Raw genomic sequence first — 16,491 nt, 5'->3', positions numbered from 1 at the left:
CAATCAAGCATATTTTGTTTGCTATTGTACCTGCACATACCTATAAATGGTTCACAGTCTGTTTTGTTTTGCCGACCCTAACGTTTGTGCATTGTTTTTATATTTGGATCTCCCCAGCAAAAATGGCCAACAACGAGAGATAAGATAAAAGCACAAATCTCCCAGTTTCTATCTACTACAAATTTTATGTCCTGAAACAAATTTTGAAATAAAATCCCAAATTAGTATCTCTGTTTTGAAGAAAACCAAAAGATTGTGGAAGAATACATAACTAGTTTCTGATGAACCCTGAAATTTTATTTAGTCACTTGAAATAGCACTTTACCATTTATTTAACATTGTTAGAACACTCTATAGAGAAGGATTATTTTCCATAGAAAGAGTAACTGAGATTTTTTTTTTTGCCTTTTTTGTTTAAATTTTTTTATACACTGTAGTCTGATTACACTTTCCCCTCCTCAGACTCCTCTTCTCACCTGCCTACCCACCCAACACCATGCCCTTTAGTTCTCTTTTTAAAGAATAAATAACAAAACCCCAAGAAACTCACCTATGTGGGTGTGTGTGAGCACGATTACCCACAAAAACATAAAATCAGAAAACAAAATATAGAAGTAAGAGACCAATAAGACAAGAAGTGCCCAAACAAAGCACTATGAGACAAAAAGCCTGCAAAATTACCATTGAGTTTGTTTTGTGTTGACCATCTGCTGTTACTCTTGGGCATGGAACCTACTCTGAAGTGTGGGTAATATACTCAGTGAGACTCCATTGGAGAAGACCGGTGTTTCCTTTGCTGTTGGGTACCTATTGCAGATAGCTTCTTGGTTAGGGGTGGGAGCTTGTGCCCACTTCCCCATTTCAGAGAGGACCCACCTGGCTTGCACCTATTCAGGCCATGTGCTTGCTTCTTTAGTCTCTGTGAGTTCATATATATATATCAGTCCTGTTGTGTCTGGGGACAGTTTTTACAATCTTTTTGCTTAGGTCCCTGAACCCTGAGGGGAGAGATCGATAAAGACATCCCTTTTAGGAGTGAGTATTCCAAAGTCCCTTACCCTATGCATATTGTCTAGTTGTGGGTCTCTGTTAGTTCCCATCTACCGCAAGAAGCTTTTCTGTTGATGGCTGATTGAGGCACTGATCTATTGATATAACAGAATGTCATTTGGAGTCATTTCATTGCTATCTTCCTTAGCAGAACAAGATTATTTGGTTTTCCCCTAGGCTCAGCTTCTCTGTGTTCACTGAGATAGCTAAGTGTTGTCTTCAGCAATAGGCCCTTACTATCAGTTTGTGGAGAGCAGCCAATAGCCTTGGCAATAGCTTGTTGAAAGTTTAAAGAGGTAAATAACAAACTATACAAATCATTCTAGTGTAAACAGTCCTTTGGCAATGGCCTGGCCCCTTTACTGAGAGTTGAAGTGGTAGAATTTTGATTAGAATATAATGTTACTCCAAATGTGGACTTTGTCATCCACAGAGAACACTGAACATAAAACAGTAGAGTTGGGAATTCAGCCTGGTGCCTGAAATCTGAGGATTCTATAGCACATAACATGGGGCTTATTAATACTTGGACTTTTGGATTTCTGTGTCCTCTATATTTTTATATTGAACCTTTAAGGGAAATAATCTCATTTGCAAAGCATTCCCTTATTTGTGTTGATAGCATAAATAGTACCATAAAGCAGCATCACTAGACTTTCCTGAGGTCTTTTGATGGATGGTCATGTTCTGGGTTGGTATCTTCTGCCCAGGTTTTTCACCTGTACTACTGTAATGATACAGTAGTACAATGATTTGGAGTGGCTATAAAATTGAGGAAAGCAGCCAAGTGGGAAAGGTGGGAATTGAAAGATTAAGTGACACTGACACTTTGTTGTAATTTTTGATGTGTCTTATTAAAATGTCTGCACAAAACTACAGTGGAATAATACATTAGTAAAAAATGAGTAGACACTTATTCTTGCTGTGGGAACTTAGAAGACTTCTGTCCCATTAGTCAGTCAAGTGAGAAATACGTAAGTGAAGTTAAGCTAGTGAGCAAAACCAGTCACGGGATCTGCCCCCTGGCCTAGCTAGTCAAGTTGGAGAAGAGTGAACAAGTTTTAAAAAATGTGTAAAAGAAGCACAGTGAAGATAATGGACATGATAGAATCACAAGTGTGGGTCAGGATATTGGAGCAGAGTGGAATTAGAGAATTTCTGAGATCCTTGGGGCCTTAGGCCTTTCCAGGTGGGACCACATGCCCTTGGGCCTGCTGCATTAGAGGAGCAGGGGTTCTTCATTGCAGTGCTTTGGTGTGAGCAAATACGTCAGCCTCCTCTCAAATTACTGTACTCCCTCCTCATTCTCTCTTTCTTGGTGGTGATGGTGGTGGGTTTTATTTTGATATTTTTGGTTTTTTAAGACAAGGTTTCTCTGTACCCTTGGCTATCCTAAACTAGCTCTGTAGACCAGGCTGACCTCAAACTCACAGAGATCCACTTGCCTCTGCCTCCTGAGTGCTGGGATTAAAGTCTTGTGCCACCACATACGACTTCATTCTCATTTCTTAAAAAATTATGTTTTTAATTGAAATAGAATTGTATTGCATGCGTGAAGACGATCTATAGTCCGTAAGGTTAGGATATCTTTATTCAGATAAACACCAGCCAAACGCAAGCCAGAGCGTGCCCAGAGGCAGCAAGCTAGCGAGGCTAGAGCCAAGGGGCTCTCCACGTGTCTGTGGCCCCTTAAGAATTCCCTCCCACCCCCCGGGCCTCCTCCTCTCCCCCCCCCATCATCTTTGACATCCCCTGCCCACGCTCTCATGGACGTGGCCAGGCACACCTGTAGGGACTCCTAGGTCTCCTTTCCTTTCTCCAGCCCTTGCCAGATGCCGTCCCTTCAGCCCCTTCCATGTCCTTTTCACTATCAGATTGATAGCGCCTCTTTTCTTTGATTATTGCTACATATGTATGCACACGGGTATACACATGTGTTTTTGTTGTTTGTGTGTGTGTGGTTTCAGGGATGACCATTATGCATTGGACAACCTGTAAGAGGGCTCATCTCTAGGAGAGGCTAATTCTCCCAGCAGTCATCAGTTGCTGTAGTTCTTCATCTAGTATTGGGAATGTACACTTTGATATGTACATTGATATCATCATTTTTCCAGGCTTGTTTACACAGCCATTTCTAGGAGAGACTGTTTCACAGCAGAATTCCTGGTATTCTAGCTGTTTGCCTCTCTTCTGCAATGTTCCCCAAGCCACAGAAACAGTGGCTCTGATAGCTGTGTATCTCCCATGATCCACTGATCTCTGCCCATGATCCACTGATTTCTGTGATGATCTCCATTTAGTATAGATGGGCTTCTTTGATGAGGGCTGATAGCTACACTTACCTGTGGCTAAGACTTAGAATGTAGTAAAGAATTACACTGGTCTAGCAAAATATCTGCAGTAGATTCTTTTCAGGTGACCCTGAGCTCACGATTTCCAGGAAGCAGGGTAGGTAGGTGTTCAGAACCAGGCATGGTTCGCCCTTCCCCCATTGAGTGGACCTTTGGTCCAGTTAGACAGCTGTCGGTTGGTCTCTTTACCCTTAACAACAAAACTGTCACAGAATCCCAGTTCATGTAGTCCCACCCCCTGCTACTGTTCTCGTTCAAGTCCACCTCCCTTCTCACCAGACCCACTGGAGCATATTCTTAACCAGTGTACCTGTTTCTAAAGACATAATGTCTGTCGCTGTTACTTTTCATCTTGACCAAAAACCTGTCTCAGTGGTATGCTGCCGTCTCCAGGATGAATTAAAGCTGTTCACCTGTGATTTGTTTGCCCTGCTTCTCCTCCACTACAGCACACACAGGACTTCCTTTGCTCTGTTGTCTGCCAGCAGGTATCCATCCTGTAACTAAGTTCCATCTCACCCATGCCCCTCTCCTACACAGATGTAGAAGGAGAGGGCCAGATGTAGGTTAAGTGTCTCCTTCCTAACTGGTGAGTATGTAATACAAGCTGAAATGCACAGTTAATGATTGATTACTGTGTTTTTCCTTTCAGCGACTCAAATGCAGTGCTACCTAACTTGAAGGACATGGACACAATGTTGGATAGGAGCTAGGAAAACTATCCTAGAACCAACTGAGGCAGGGATCTGTGAGTATTAGAGAAAGGATAGACTCTAGAGTAGGAACCAGTGTGTGATGGTCCAGAGGCTGTCCTCTGTCTTTAACAGGCCCTAAGAAGTGTATGAAAGTTGCCTGGGGTATATATACTAGTGATGGTGTATATTGTTAACTTAAAATAAAACTTATTACTTAAGAATGAAAGAGCTTCATTCCTAAAGCTCAGATGTGATCAATGTATGCAGCGCGGTTTTGAGCCGTGAGGTACCGATGTCATCAGTGAGGTGCCGATGTCATCACTGCAGTGCATTGGTTCTTACCCCTTTCTAGATCAAGGTTCTTGTGGGAATTTTATAGTTCTTCCTTCAGGGGGAGAAAATGTGTTCATAGACATGAAATTCTGTGGTATAAAAACAAAAACCCTTGTGTTACATAATTTCTTCTTTCTGCCCTTTCAGAAATTATTGCAGTAACCCCTTGGAACAAAACACTGTTGTATTAATTTTTAACTTATACAAAGAAGGCAGGTTCACTGAAAGATACACTTGATGTTACTACGAAGCACTTGGTGATTTTGTATCACAAAATTAAGAATGGAGGAGTTGACTCATCAGGTTTCAGGTGCCTGCCATCAAGCCTGAGTTGGATTCCTCACACACATACACACAGAGATAAAGTAAATGTAAGAGAATGCAGAAGTAGCTTAATTATGGTGGCACTTTTTAATTAATTATTCATTGGTTTTGTTTTGAAGATGTATTTTTTTAAGTATCATGTATGTGTCTGTATGGGGTTTTGCACATGAGTGTAGGTACCCACAGAAGCCATAAGAGGATGTCAGATCCCATGGAGCTGGAGATGCAGATTGGGCTGCCCAGCATGGGAGTCAGGAACCAAACTCAGGTCCTCTGTAACTGTGTAAGAGTGGTACACACTCATAAGTGATGAGCCATCTCTCCAGCTCCTATTTATTTTTTTTGAATATCATAACCATTTGATTACTCAGTTTAGGTGTCAGGGCTAATATTTCATTCCTAAATCTTTCGTCCCATACTCTTGCTTTTTAAAGTGCAGTCTCCAAGCTATCAGCAGCCATGAGCAACAGGGTCACCTGGGAACTCATTAGCAGTGCAAATTCTTGGGCTTCACTCTAGACCTGTGGAATCAGAGCCTCTGGGGATAAGCAGAAATCTGTATTAACAAGCTCTCTAGGTGGTTCTGTGTTATATGAGAGTCTGTCAGGTACCGCTCTGGACCAGACGTTGTCATTCTAGCAATTCTTAAATTAGACAGTTTATGGTTTAATCATACCACAATTAAAATAAATGCTACTAAAAGATTGAAGTCGTAGCTATTGCTTATTGAATGTTTGTCATGGGAGTTCAAGCTTTCTTTTCATTGTCTTACTTAATCTAACCAAAACCCCTTATAACTGGGCAGTATTATTTGGTCACTCAGCAAGTGTTTATTGGCACTTACATATGCCAGGCATTATTCTTGCCACAGGAAACAGAGAAACAAACATGACAGACCAAGCCCATGACCTCTAAGAATCTATGCTCTGATAGGACAGACAGACAACAGACCAAAAAAAAAAAATGGAATTTCAGGTTCTTTATATAACAAATGCTGTGGGGGAAATGAAGCCGAGAAAAGCCTTTCTTGGTTGTTGCTATCCATCAGAGACCAAAGAATAGGAAGACACAGGCTACAGAAAGGCTTCGGGAGGACTGAGAAATAAGAAACAACCAGTAAATACCAGAGCTGGGTCCTCAGTTCTGCTGTTGGACTCAGGCACAGCTGCAAATGCATTAAGACCTTTCCCTAGGTTTCTTCTTCCTTTGTCTACTTATCTTTATTTTTAGTATTTTATTAAGTAATATTAATCACATATGAGAGAAAACTCTGATTTCGTGAGGTATTACTAGGTACTCAATACGGAGATGAATCTCCTATTCTGAATTGAATAACTATCCTAATGAAAAAAGACATTATTTTTGATGAAATTTCTGATGTTTTCTTAATAAGGTTTTTAGAAAGTTTGGGAGTGAAAGTCTGTTTTTATTTAGAAAAATAAAATGTCCAAATTGACATTACATTACCAGTAGGCACACACACGGTGTGATAGATAGGTTGCAGTAGAAATGAAGACATCATCATACTGGTGTTAAAGCTTCAGGCAGCGTTTTGGTACTCATTAATAAAAGTAATTACATTGCTCATTTTGATGACTTTTAGAAATAGGAATAGTTACTGATTTTAAACAGGTTAGGTACTAGATGTTAATTATGTTAAAGATGAATTATGTTACACTTATGGATCTTTTTATTTATTTTTTTAAAGATTTATTTATTATGTGTATGCCTGCAGGCCAGAAGAAGTCACCAAATCTCATTACAGATGGTCATGAGACACCATGTGGTTGCTGGGAATTGAACTCAGGACCTTTGGAAGAGCAGGCAGTGCTCTTAACCACTGAGCCATCTCTCCAGCCCGGATCTTTTTTATTTTGAAGCTATGAGCTAGTGAGGAATAAACCGCTGGTCAAAGCATCATCATAGGAGACACAGATGGATAAATGAAGGGATAACAAAATTTAAAACATGAAATTATCTTGTATATTGATGTCTGGTAGTAAGTATGGGCCAGAATGAATTAGAACCCATACCAGTGTTGGACTGAGGTCCAAGTGTGTAACAGAAAGGCCTCAGTGCCAGAGATAACGGTAAAGAAACAGTACTAATTAAGAACCCAGCTTGAAGGCTGGATGCGAACTGAAGAGCTACAGTCTAACATTGTAGAAAATGATTTCTTTTGGATACTTTCAAGAATCTTCACAATTACTTTGTTTTATACATACTGATTTTCAACAGATTATTGTATAAAAAAAGTTAAGTGAGTAAACAAAATTTCCTTAGAATCTGCTAATGCCAGTTGATAGAGAAAATGCTCTTTGTAGATATTAGTTAAAATTGGAAGGAGTACCTTTTGATAGTTGTTGGAAACTCAGAATTCCTTCAGTTGACAACGTCAGGCTTCTTTCTGACTTGAATACAGTGATACAGTTGTAGCCCTGGATTCTGGGCTCCCTTTACTATCCTAACCCCTATGGCTTCCTTTTGTCTCTACAGATTTCTTGAACTTGTTCTTGTTTAGATTCTGGTTCAGGTGCTTGGGACAGAGTCGGCAGTAGAGTTTGCAATAGGTAAATCACAGTGTATATTAGAAAGTTACCACTATATGCTATAGATAAAGGGAAGATCACACTAGTCAGGGGGAATTGGATAGTCAAGAAGGTGCTATAATTTGTGAAAGTCTGGATCTAGGAAAAACTTCATTAAGTCGATGACATTTGAACTTATTGTAGAGAAGCTAGCCTGTCAGATATCATAGAGAAGTTCCAGGCAGAGCGAATACTAAGATCAAAGACTGGAAGGTGTGAGTGTGGCATGTTGAAAAGTGGCAAGGGGGCCAGGACAGTTAGACATCAGCGAGTGAATGGAAATTGAGAGTGAGGTGGGGATGGTGTGGGCCACAGGTTCTGCACATCTAAGGATTTGGGTGGCTTTTGTTTTGTTTCTTCTGAGGGAAATGAAGATCTATTTCATGAATGGTTTTGAGTAAAGGAATAAGACAAACTGGATTGTAGTTAAAAAGAATCACCTAAATTATTCTATTGAAAGTAGAAATTCCAAGATCCTACGGCAGTATCTCAGGAAAGGGATGGTGATGGCTTGCACCAGGGTAGTCATGCTGGTAAAATGACGGATTCCGAATATACTTTGAAGGTAGACCATGTTTGTTAATGAAGACTGTCAGCATATAGAACATACATAAACAGTGAAACCATGAAGTAAATGACTGTGGCTTAAAGAACAGAATACCAAACGAGGCCTTAACCCTGGAGACAGTAAAGAGAAGCCAAGAGGTAGGAAGACTCTGAGTGTTAAGAGCAGGGGAAATTAGCTGACTTACATGTGTGTAGTTAAGTTAGTAGGACAGGTTTGGCTGTACGTATCCTGTTATGAGCAGTTCCAGTAGATGGAAGGAGAAAAAAATAAGAGTACATTTGGGAAGACAGAAAGCATTTAATTCCCTAGTTGACCATTGTACTGTGAGTGATATATTTAACTTTTATTCTTTACTGATCCTGGAAATTGAACCTGAGGCCTCACAAATGCTAGGCCCAAAATCTACCACTGAAATAAATCCAAGCCTTGTGCTTAACCTTAATAAAGATACAGACAAAATGAAAATGTAAGTTTTGAGAGGGGGGGAGTATATAGGTATCAATTTCCAGTTTTATTACAAAGGGGAACAAAGCAATGGACAGATAGTTGGCAAGGAATAGAGTCAACAAAAGTGTCTTTTACACTAAGGAAATGGCTTGCCTGCATACTCATAAGAATCGTTAAGAAGGATTTATATATGCCAGGTGACGGATAAGATATCCAGTGCACAGGACTGAAATTACAGAGGTAGGTCCATGAATGTTCTGGAAACAGGTTAGGACACAGTAGTGGTCGTATATGTGGAGACGTATATGTTGGCAGGCACAAGTCCCCTTTGATTCTGTTACTGCTTTTATGTTTTAAGTAAAATGGGAAGCAAGGTATTTGATGACTAGTGAGAAGGGAGAAGGTTTTGATGGAGTTTGGGGAGATGTCCGCTCAAGAGCATAGTGGACTTGGGAACATTGAGTATCGCTTCCTGGCAGATGAAAACCCCACTTCATGAGGTTTGATGGTCATAAGTTAAAGATGAGAGATCCATCAGCATGGTTTCATGTTTTTCTTCCACAGTGCCCAGCTATAATGTAAAACCAGAATATGTAGGATTTGAATATAATCAAGATTCTGGTTTAATTGAGCTAGTGTAACCAAAGAAGAAAGGGCATTTTTAGTCTGTGTTTTAATATAATGAAACACCTAAGGCAGGCAACTTTGAAAGAAAAGAGGTTTTAGAGAGTCAGAGTTTAAATCAGGAGCCTCTTTAATGTGGCCTCTGGTGATTGCTGCAGATGGAACCACATGGTGGCCTAAGCATTTGCAGGAGCAAAGAGTCAGATCTCAAATCAGGAAGCAGAGTGAGGAAGGAGAGACCAAGCTGGCTCCTGTTTTATCAACTCTGGTGTAGAAGCTCCTAATAGCTAGAGCTACCTTCCCTTTGAAAAGCAGTGCCTCAGGAGACTCAGAGACCTTGCTCACCCCTCCTTTAAAAGGTGCATCACCTCCTGCATCATAAAATTAGGGGCCAATCCTCCAGCACACAGGAGCAGATCTCATCCAAACCATAGCAGAGAGGCAGAGGAGTCAAAGTGTGGGCCCGTGCGTGCATGCGTGGGGACACAATTTTGATTGGTAGGAAGAGTAGTGACAGTGTTGCGTCCATGGAACTCTACCTGACTTGCCGCTCAGCACGCCTCTCCTTCCGCCTTCCCAAGCTTAGGAGCGTCCCCTTCCTACTCAGGTGTCCCTCCAACGTCATGCATAAAGGAAGCATGGTTTCTGTCCTGAGTCTGTTCAAAGCCTTTCCCTTGCTGCCTGTTTCTTTGTCCCATTGGGAAAGGGACACAGCATTCTAGGAAGTGTGGAGAAAAAGCAAAATGCTATTCTGGTATACACCATGCAGTTGTTTTCACTATAGAGTTTTGAGGCAAGCTATATGTAACAGCCTAGGAGAAATAAAGATATTTACTAGTTCCTTACATTTGTAAAGCCAAGAAGCTCATGGAAGTAAATTGAAGCTGTTGGGGAATTTTAAAATCAGTGTTATGTAGGAATGCTGTAGCCATGCCTTCTAGGGGCTGGCTACAGGTGTGCCTGACCACGCCTGCAAGGGAATGGTCAGGGTGACGTAGGGGGAAGGGTTAAGAGTGACGGACGCTCACGCGGTGGCCCTGCTTTCGCTTTCTTCTTCAGCTTGCTGTACTTACTGCTGCCGCGCCGGCTGGCTAGGTCTCTCTGTAAGTAAGGCTTTTCCCTATTAAATTCCCTTGTATTTTTACCTCCTGACTCCTTAATGGTAATTTCCCACATTATCTGGTTGTCAGAAGTGGGATATTATAAACCTAGGCCCCGTTTTGTAGGGATGCTGTAGCCATGGCTTCTAGGGGCTGGCTACAGGTGTGTCTACAGTGTTAGTTACACATGTAGAATATGTTATAAAAAGCAGGAAACATAACTCTTCTGCATATAGTCGTAGCCTTACAACTTGTCAGCAGATAAAGTCCTCAATACAAAAACAGTATGAAAAATGTTACCCATAGTGAATTGTAGGGTTAAGATTCTAGTTCACTGGTAGAAGGCTTGACCTCCAGCACTCAAAAAATAAAAAAGAATGGCACAACTGGACATGGTTGTATATGCCTTTTATCCCAGCACTCAAGAGACAGAGGCAGGCAGACCTCTGAGCTAGAGACCAGCTCCCAGCCAGCCAGAACTGCATAGGGAGACTCTTTGGTTTCTTTGGTTTTGGTTTATTTTTGTTCTTTTTAAGGTGGTACACTCAAAGAAGGAGGGAAAAATGTTTTAAGTTGGAAGATAAGACCAATACAACTATATGTTTTTAGCATGAGTCAGCCCTTGGTCAATTTATTAAATAAAGTGTTACTAATGGATGGCAATGCTAAAGATATGAGAGAAAAGTTGATTAATTTTAATTAATGGATTTTATGGTCAGTAATGTCAGAATTAGTGCTCAGCAAGAGAAATCTGAATTACCGTGTGCTATCAAAGCTGGGAGACTTGGGCTCTGTGATAAATAAGAAATGTGGGTGAGCTGTATATCTAAGATAGGCCAACAAATGACCTTGTACCTGTTGTGCAGATGCCCCCAAAACCATCAAAATAAGGAAGTAAGATGGTTCTTGGATATTTCAGCTATGAAATCAGTTTTTAATAGCACATCAAAGCAGGTTTCTTCAAAACAAGTGGGAATTGACTGTGAGCTACATACTGGAATGTCTGAACATGAAATTCAGGGGAAGATGTCTAGTGAAGAAGTGTTAGTTGATCTTGGACAAGAACCTACCCTACCCCTCCTTGCCCCAGAAAAAGAAGTGTCCTGCATGAGAAGATAGTTTTCTCCAGGTGAAGCAATCAGTGTCTTAAACTTCATATCAGAGTTACAAAGGGTCCTTGGAGTAGAAATGGTTGCAGGATATTAACCACAAAGTGATGGGCATTCCCATTTCAGTGGGATGCCTATCTGTTAAAATAGGTATACCAAGTCAGTTATGGTCTGGTGGTATTCAATACTTGATGTTGATTCTCCTTGTTCTGTCTGTATGCTTACCCCATAATCTAATTGGCAGAAGGAGCTCACGTTTACCAAGAGTTTACAAGTTACCAGACATTATAAACCAGTAATTACATTTGGTCCCCATAACAACTGAGTACAGTATACCTTTTTAATCTTCCTTATGCTCGGGGCAGAACAAACATTTGCCTAATGGCAGGAGTGAGATTCAAGTGTGGGCAGTCTGTGGCAGGATTATCCGGAATGACCATGCTGTGCTACTTTGGCCTCCCTACTTGTACCTAACTCACATACTATTTGATTCTATCTTGTCCTGTGACAGTGACTTATCCTGGAGGTTGATAAAGTGCTTCAGATTATAGTGTGGCAGACAGCTACATCCTAGAATGGGGCCATCTAACAGGTTCTGTAAAGAAGGATTTTGGTGACCAGCTTCTGCCCACTGTGCATCATTTTCCAATGTTTCCCAGTTATCTTTGGCCTCCCCAATGAGAGAGCTTTGCAGAGTTAGAGTCTCAGGAAAGTTGAATTAGTTCAAAAGGGGACCTTCAGATATCAGTGTGTGGTCCAGTGTGTGCTGCCCACCTCAATTTAGAAAAACAGTATCAGACGGCATGATAGCTCTCTCCCTGTGAATTTTTGTGTACTTGACCTTGTTCAAACCCAAAGAATGGTAGAAGTCAAGAATTCAGTTAGTAATTTTTTTCACCTAATGATGTTTATGATGAACTAATTAGATAAATTAAAGATACAAAGTAGGGGAGGGGTAGTATAGAGTCCTGGCCTGGCATGCTACAGGCCCTGGGTTTATCCATCACTCTGCAGAAGCAATAAGATGTCTTCTTGAGGTCAGGGACTAAGTACTCTCTATCCGGAGATACATTGCATTGCGCTTTAGATGTTAAAAGGGGAAATTTGGATGCCAGTTCTGCTGCATGGCTAGGACACTGTGGGCAGTCTTCTCAGGATCTTTAGTATATTGCTCGTATGTTGAGAAGCATGGCCAGAGTCTGAAATGTAGTCCATACAAAGCTCTGAGCCCAGAGCCTGGCATCTGCTAGGACTCGGCAAGCTTAGCATTGTCATTGAGGTGATTTTCCTCCTAGGGTGTCTTGTCATTGAGGTGATTTTCCTCCTAGGGTGTCTGGGAAACCGAACTGCTTCTGCCCCAGCCGTTTCATGCAGCTTAACCACATCTCTAAAGTGGCTGGTGAGGAGGAAGGCTTGGTGCTCTCCATGCATAGTCCTACCAGAGACTGGGGCCTTTTTAACATCATCCAAACGCCAGTTAAGTTAGCCAGAAGAGCAGTTGAACATCTCTATAAGGTACCTTTAGGTGTGCTCTGTTGCTAGTCTGGATTTCAGTTCCTGGACTGAAGCTCACAGACAGTTTCCCAGTGATGAGAAGTTGTTAAGCGTTAGAAACCATCTCGACATTTCAGTTTTCCATTGTCACTGAAGTTTGGGCCTGGATTTCCTCAGGCTTTCATTTGTGTAATATAAACATGGTAATTATTTAGCACCTTATAAAAGAAGGCAGGAATATTTCCTAGAGTTTTGTTTTTATAAAGAAAAGAATAAATAAACTATTTGAAAAGACCATTTTATTTATGTAATATACTAAAGGAGATCTAATTCTACAAGTCAGCTGACATACAACCCCCAAATTAATGGATAAGGTAGTCTCATTCTATATTTTATAGACCAGTAGGAAAGAGTTAGCAGCAAGAGATATATCGTACGGATATATCTTAGCTATGAAATAGACTCTGAGTTCAAATCCTCACTTTCACCATTTACTGTCATGATGTTGGACAGTTTGTCCTCTGTTCACTTTCTTCATGTATGAGGTCAGATACTGCTACCCAGTTTATAGGGCTGCAGTGAAAAACAAATTATTAGATTGTATTAATGTATCTAATTTAGTGATTCTCAACCTGTGGGTTGTAACTCCTTTGGCAAACCTTTCTCTCCAAAATTATAAAGTACCAATGAAATAGTTTTATGCTGGGGGGGGGGGTGTCACCACAACACGAGGAACTGCATATTAAAGGCTTGCAGCATTAGGAAGGTTGAGAACCAGTGAATTGATTATCAATTTGGATACTCACATTTATACATAGAAGTTGGAAAATACATACATATTTAGGATGATGGCTAGTATGTAATTCCTTTCATAATTGATGATTACAGCCATCCAGCCACCAGCAAGTAATTTGAACACTGAGGAACACTAGGATAAAAACAGTGTGTTGTTCTACATCTTAAATTTTTCTTTTTAAACTTATTTTAAAATTTTAATTATTTTTAAGGTTAGTTTTGAGCCTTAACCTCTAGAAATGTGTCAGTCTATGTCATGAAGCCTGCATTCAGGTGTTAGTGCTGCCATTCATAGAAAAAGACCCACAGGAGCTTCTTGTTTTTCACTTGACGACATGAATAAAATACAGTATTCTCAAATGTCCCTATGGAAAATAAACCCACTTCTTATGGGAGTTTCTACCCATTTAGAGCCATAGTCCTCAGTAGAAATAGCTGTGATCCACAATCGGCTTGGAGGTTCCTGCCTGTGGCCCCAGCTCCTCCGTGGCTGAGGCAGGTGAGGAGAGTTTCATAATGTGCCTCAACCATACAGTAACTTCAAGACCTCTCTGAGCTACTGAGACTCGGTCTCAAACTCAAATTTTAAACAAGGTTGGGGACATTGGAACACCTGCCTGCCATGAGCAAGTCCCTGGATTTAGTCCTTAACCACCCCCCCCAAAAGTAGCTCACACATATAATTAAAATTATCTAGTATTAATACAGGGCTGAAGAGCCGGCTTAGTGCTTAAGATCACTGACTGCTCTTCCAGGGGATCTAGGTTTTGTTGACAGCACCTACATGTTGGCTCACAATCATCTATATATAACTCCAGTTCCAGGGGATCTAAGGCCTTCTCTGGCCTCCAAGAGCACTGCACACATGTACACAGACATACATGCAGACAAAACATCCATCTGCACAAAATAGTATAAATTAGAGTATCTCATAGCCACATTTAAAGAAACAATTTTAATATTTAACCCAATATATCCAAGGTTATTGTTATTCCCATTTGTAATAACAAAAATTACTAAGATTATTTGTATATTAAATATTTTAAATCTAAATGTATTTATAATTGCAGTACATCTCAAATTAACCACATTTCAGGTGCTTGTAACAGCATGTGACCAATGACTACCATATTGAATAATCCAGATCTAGTATTTAGATAAGTATTCCTCATCAGTGTTCTGGTACTGGTGCTGCTTTGGCCACAAGCAGCTCACACACCTTATTTTTAGAACTCTGTGTACCTTTGGATGCTTCAGCCTTATGTCTCTTTGATCAGATAATTTAGATTAACATTGGTGTCCCTGGGAGGATAGGGTCTTATACTTAGTGTCTTGACTAGTCTAATGAGGATTTGCTCTGGGCATGGCATGTACCTGTGTTTGGTCAAGGTTGGTAGACAACGATGGATTGCTGAATTCATTAAGTGTGATAAAACTTTTGAACCACCAGAATCAGAGCTCCAGGTCAGTATTAGCCGTATTAGGCTTTGTCAAAAATCATTTATTCCTGTTTTTATCTGTCTCTTTTTTTCCCCTTAAATTTTAGTTATCTAGTGGCTCTGGGGAATGAGCACATACATACCAGGAATTTTCTAAAGGAATTCTGTTTTAACAAGGTGACCCTGTGAGAGATTATTTTGACTTTTGAACGAACATTTGAGAACACTTTTGAAATCTAGGTGCAGCAGTGCTTATGTGTAATCCCAGTACTGGAGGGCTAGAAACAGGAGGATCAAGATTAATAAATTTGTAGCCTGGGCTACACGAGGCCCTGTACCAAATAAACAAAAAATTGTATGCACTCTTTAGGTATCAGGATATCTTGAAGAACAAGACAGACACTTACTTCTATATTATACATTGCACTGCTTTTATCATCTTAGTTTTTAAGCATGTTTTCTGATGTCTTTCATCTAGATTTCAGGAGAATTATAGTGAAGAGATTACTATCCTTGACCGTTAGAATAAAGAGAAAGATAGAATGGGACTTAAGTGTCCTTATTAAGCAACACACACACACACACACAGATGTGTTGAGATGGCACCTTCTTAGGAGACCCACCCTGATCATTGCATCTGAACAACTGCCAGACACCAGGGTTCTGCTTCTACCTTCTTATGGGCAGGGAAGATAAGACTACCACTTACCATTAAATTTTACATGCCGTTCTAAGCATAACATACATTCTTTAAAGAAGGGGAGTTTATGTCGTTCATTCCTGCATTGCCAGCTTCTAGTATAATACCTGGCATTCAGTTCTTTAAATAAATGAAAAATGAAATTAAATAAGTGATTTTATTTCCAATATATACGAAGTAACTTTAAAATTAAATGACTGGCAGAATTCTCCCTATTGTTGCTCTAGGCAATGTGTGTGATATGCCTGAGTTTGCAGACCTGATCTCAGTGGTAGGACTCTTAATGTTTGCTCCTGACCAGTCATTTAGATAAACTTCACTTCTGTCAAAGCATGTGGGATATAAGGAGAGGAAAAGGAGTAGCATGGGAGCAGTTGTAAAATGAAGGAAGGGTAGCAGGTCTATACCCAGAGAAAATTTGAGATGATATAGAGAAATTATATCAGAAAGGGAATTATTGGGGTAGGAATTGGATTGCAGTTTTAAAGTTCAGTTGCTAAAATTTGCAGTTGCTTACTGGATAACATAAGCATAGGTAAAAGATAGGAAGAAGTCATGACACAGAGATCAGTACTGTTCAGAGGAAATGTGAGCTGTGTTGCCATATGGCTCCAAACTTGTATTCTTCATTTAGAATCTTCTAATTCCCTTGTCCATTTCTCAGCCATTCTTCCAGTTTCACCTTTTGTGCCTTTGTGCCACCATGACACCCATATCCTATGCAGTATGCTTTGTGACACTGTGGCACCTATGTGCACAAATTCATCATGTTCTGTAAGGCCCAGAAATTATGTCATAACCGCTGCTTTGTCCCAGGAACCACCCTGGCGGTATAAGTAATCCAAACATGTTGAAAACTCTCCAGAGTTTTGAT

The 16,491-nt window shown here is 40.4% G+C and overlaps 1 protein-coding gene across 6 annotated transcripts in view; it reads left to right on the top strand.

Moving 5' to 3' along the window:
* The window catches only part of Pcgf5 (polycomb group ring finger 5), a 114,641-nt gene that overhangs the window by 69,088 nt on the left and 29,062 nt on the right, over nucleotides 1-16,491 (top strand). The gene's annotated exons all lie outside the window — the stretch shown is intronic.

This window comes from Cricetulus griseus, chromosome 3 (assembly GCF_003668045.3).
Source record: "Cricetulus griseus strain 17A/GY chromosome 3, alternate assembly CriGri-PICRH-1.0, whole genome shotgun sequence".
NCBI lineage: Eukaryota > Metazoa > Chordata > Mammalia > Rodentia > Cricetidae > Cricetulus > Cricetulus griseus.
The sequence above is the reverse complement of the archived record's forward strand: the minus strand, read 5'-3'. Positions and strand labels throughout refer to the sequence as shown.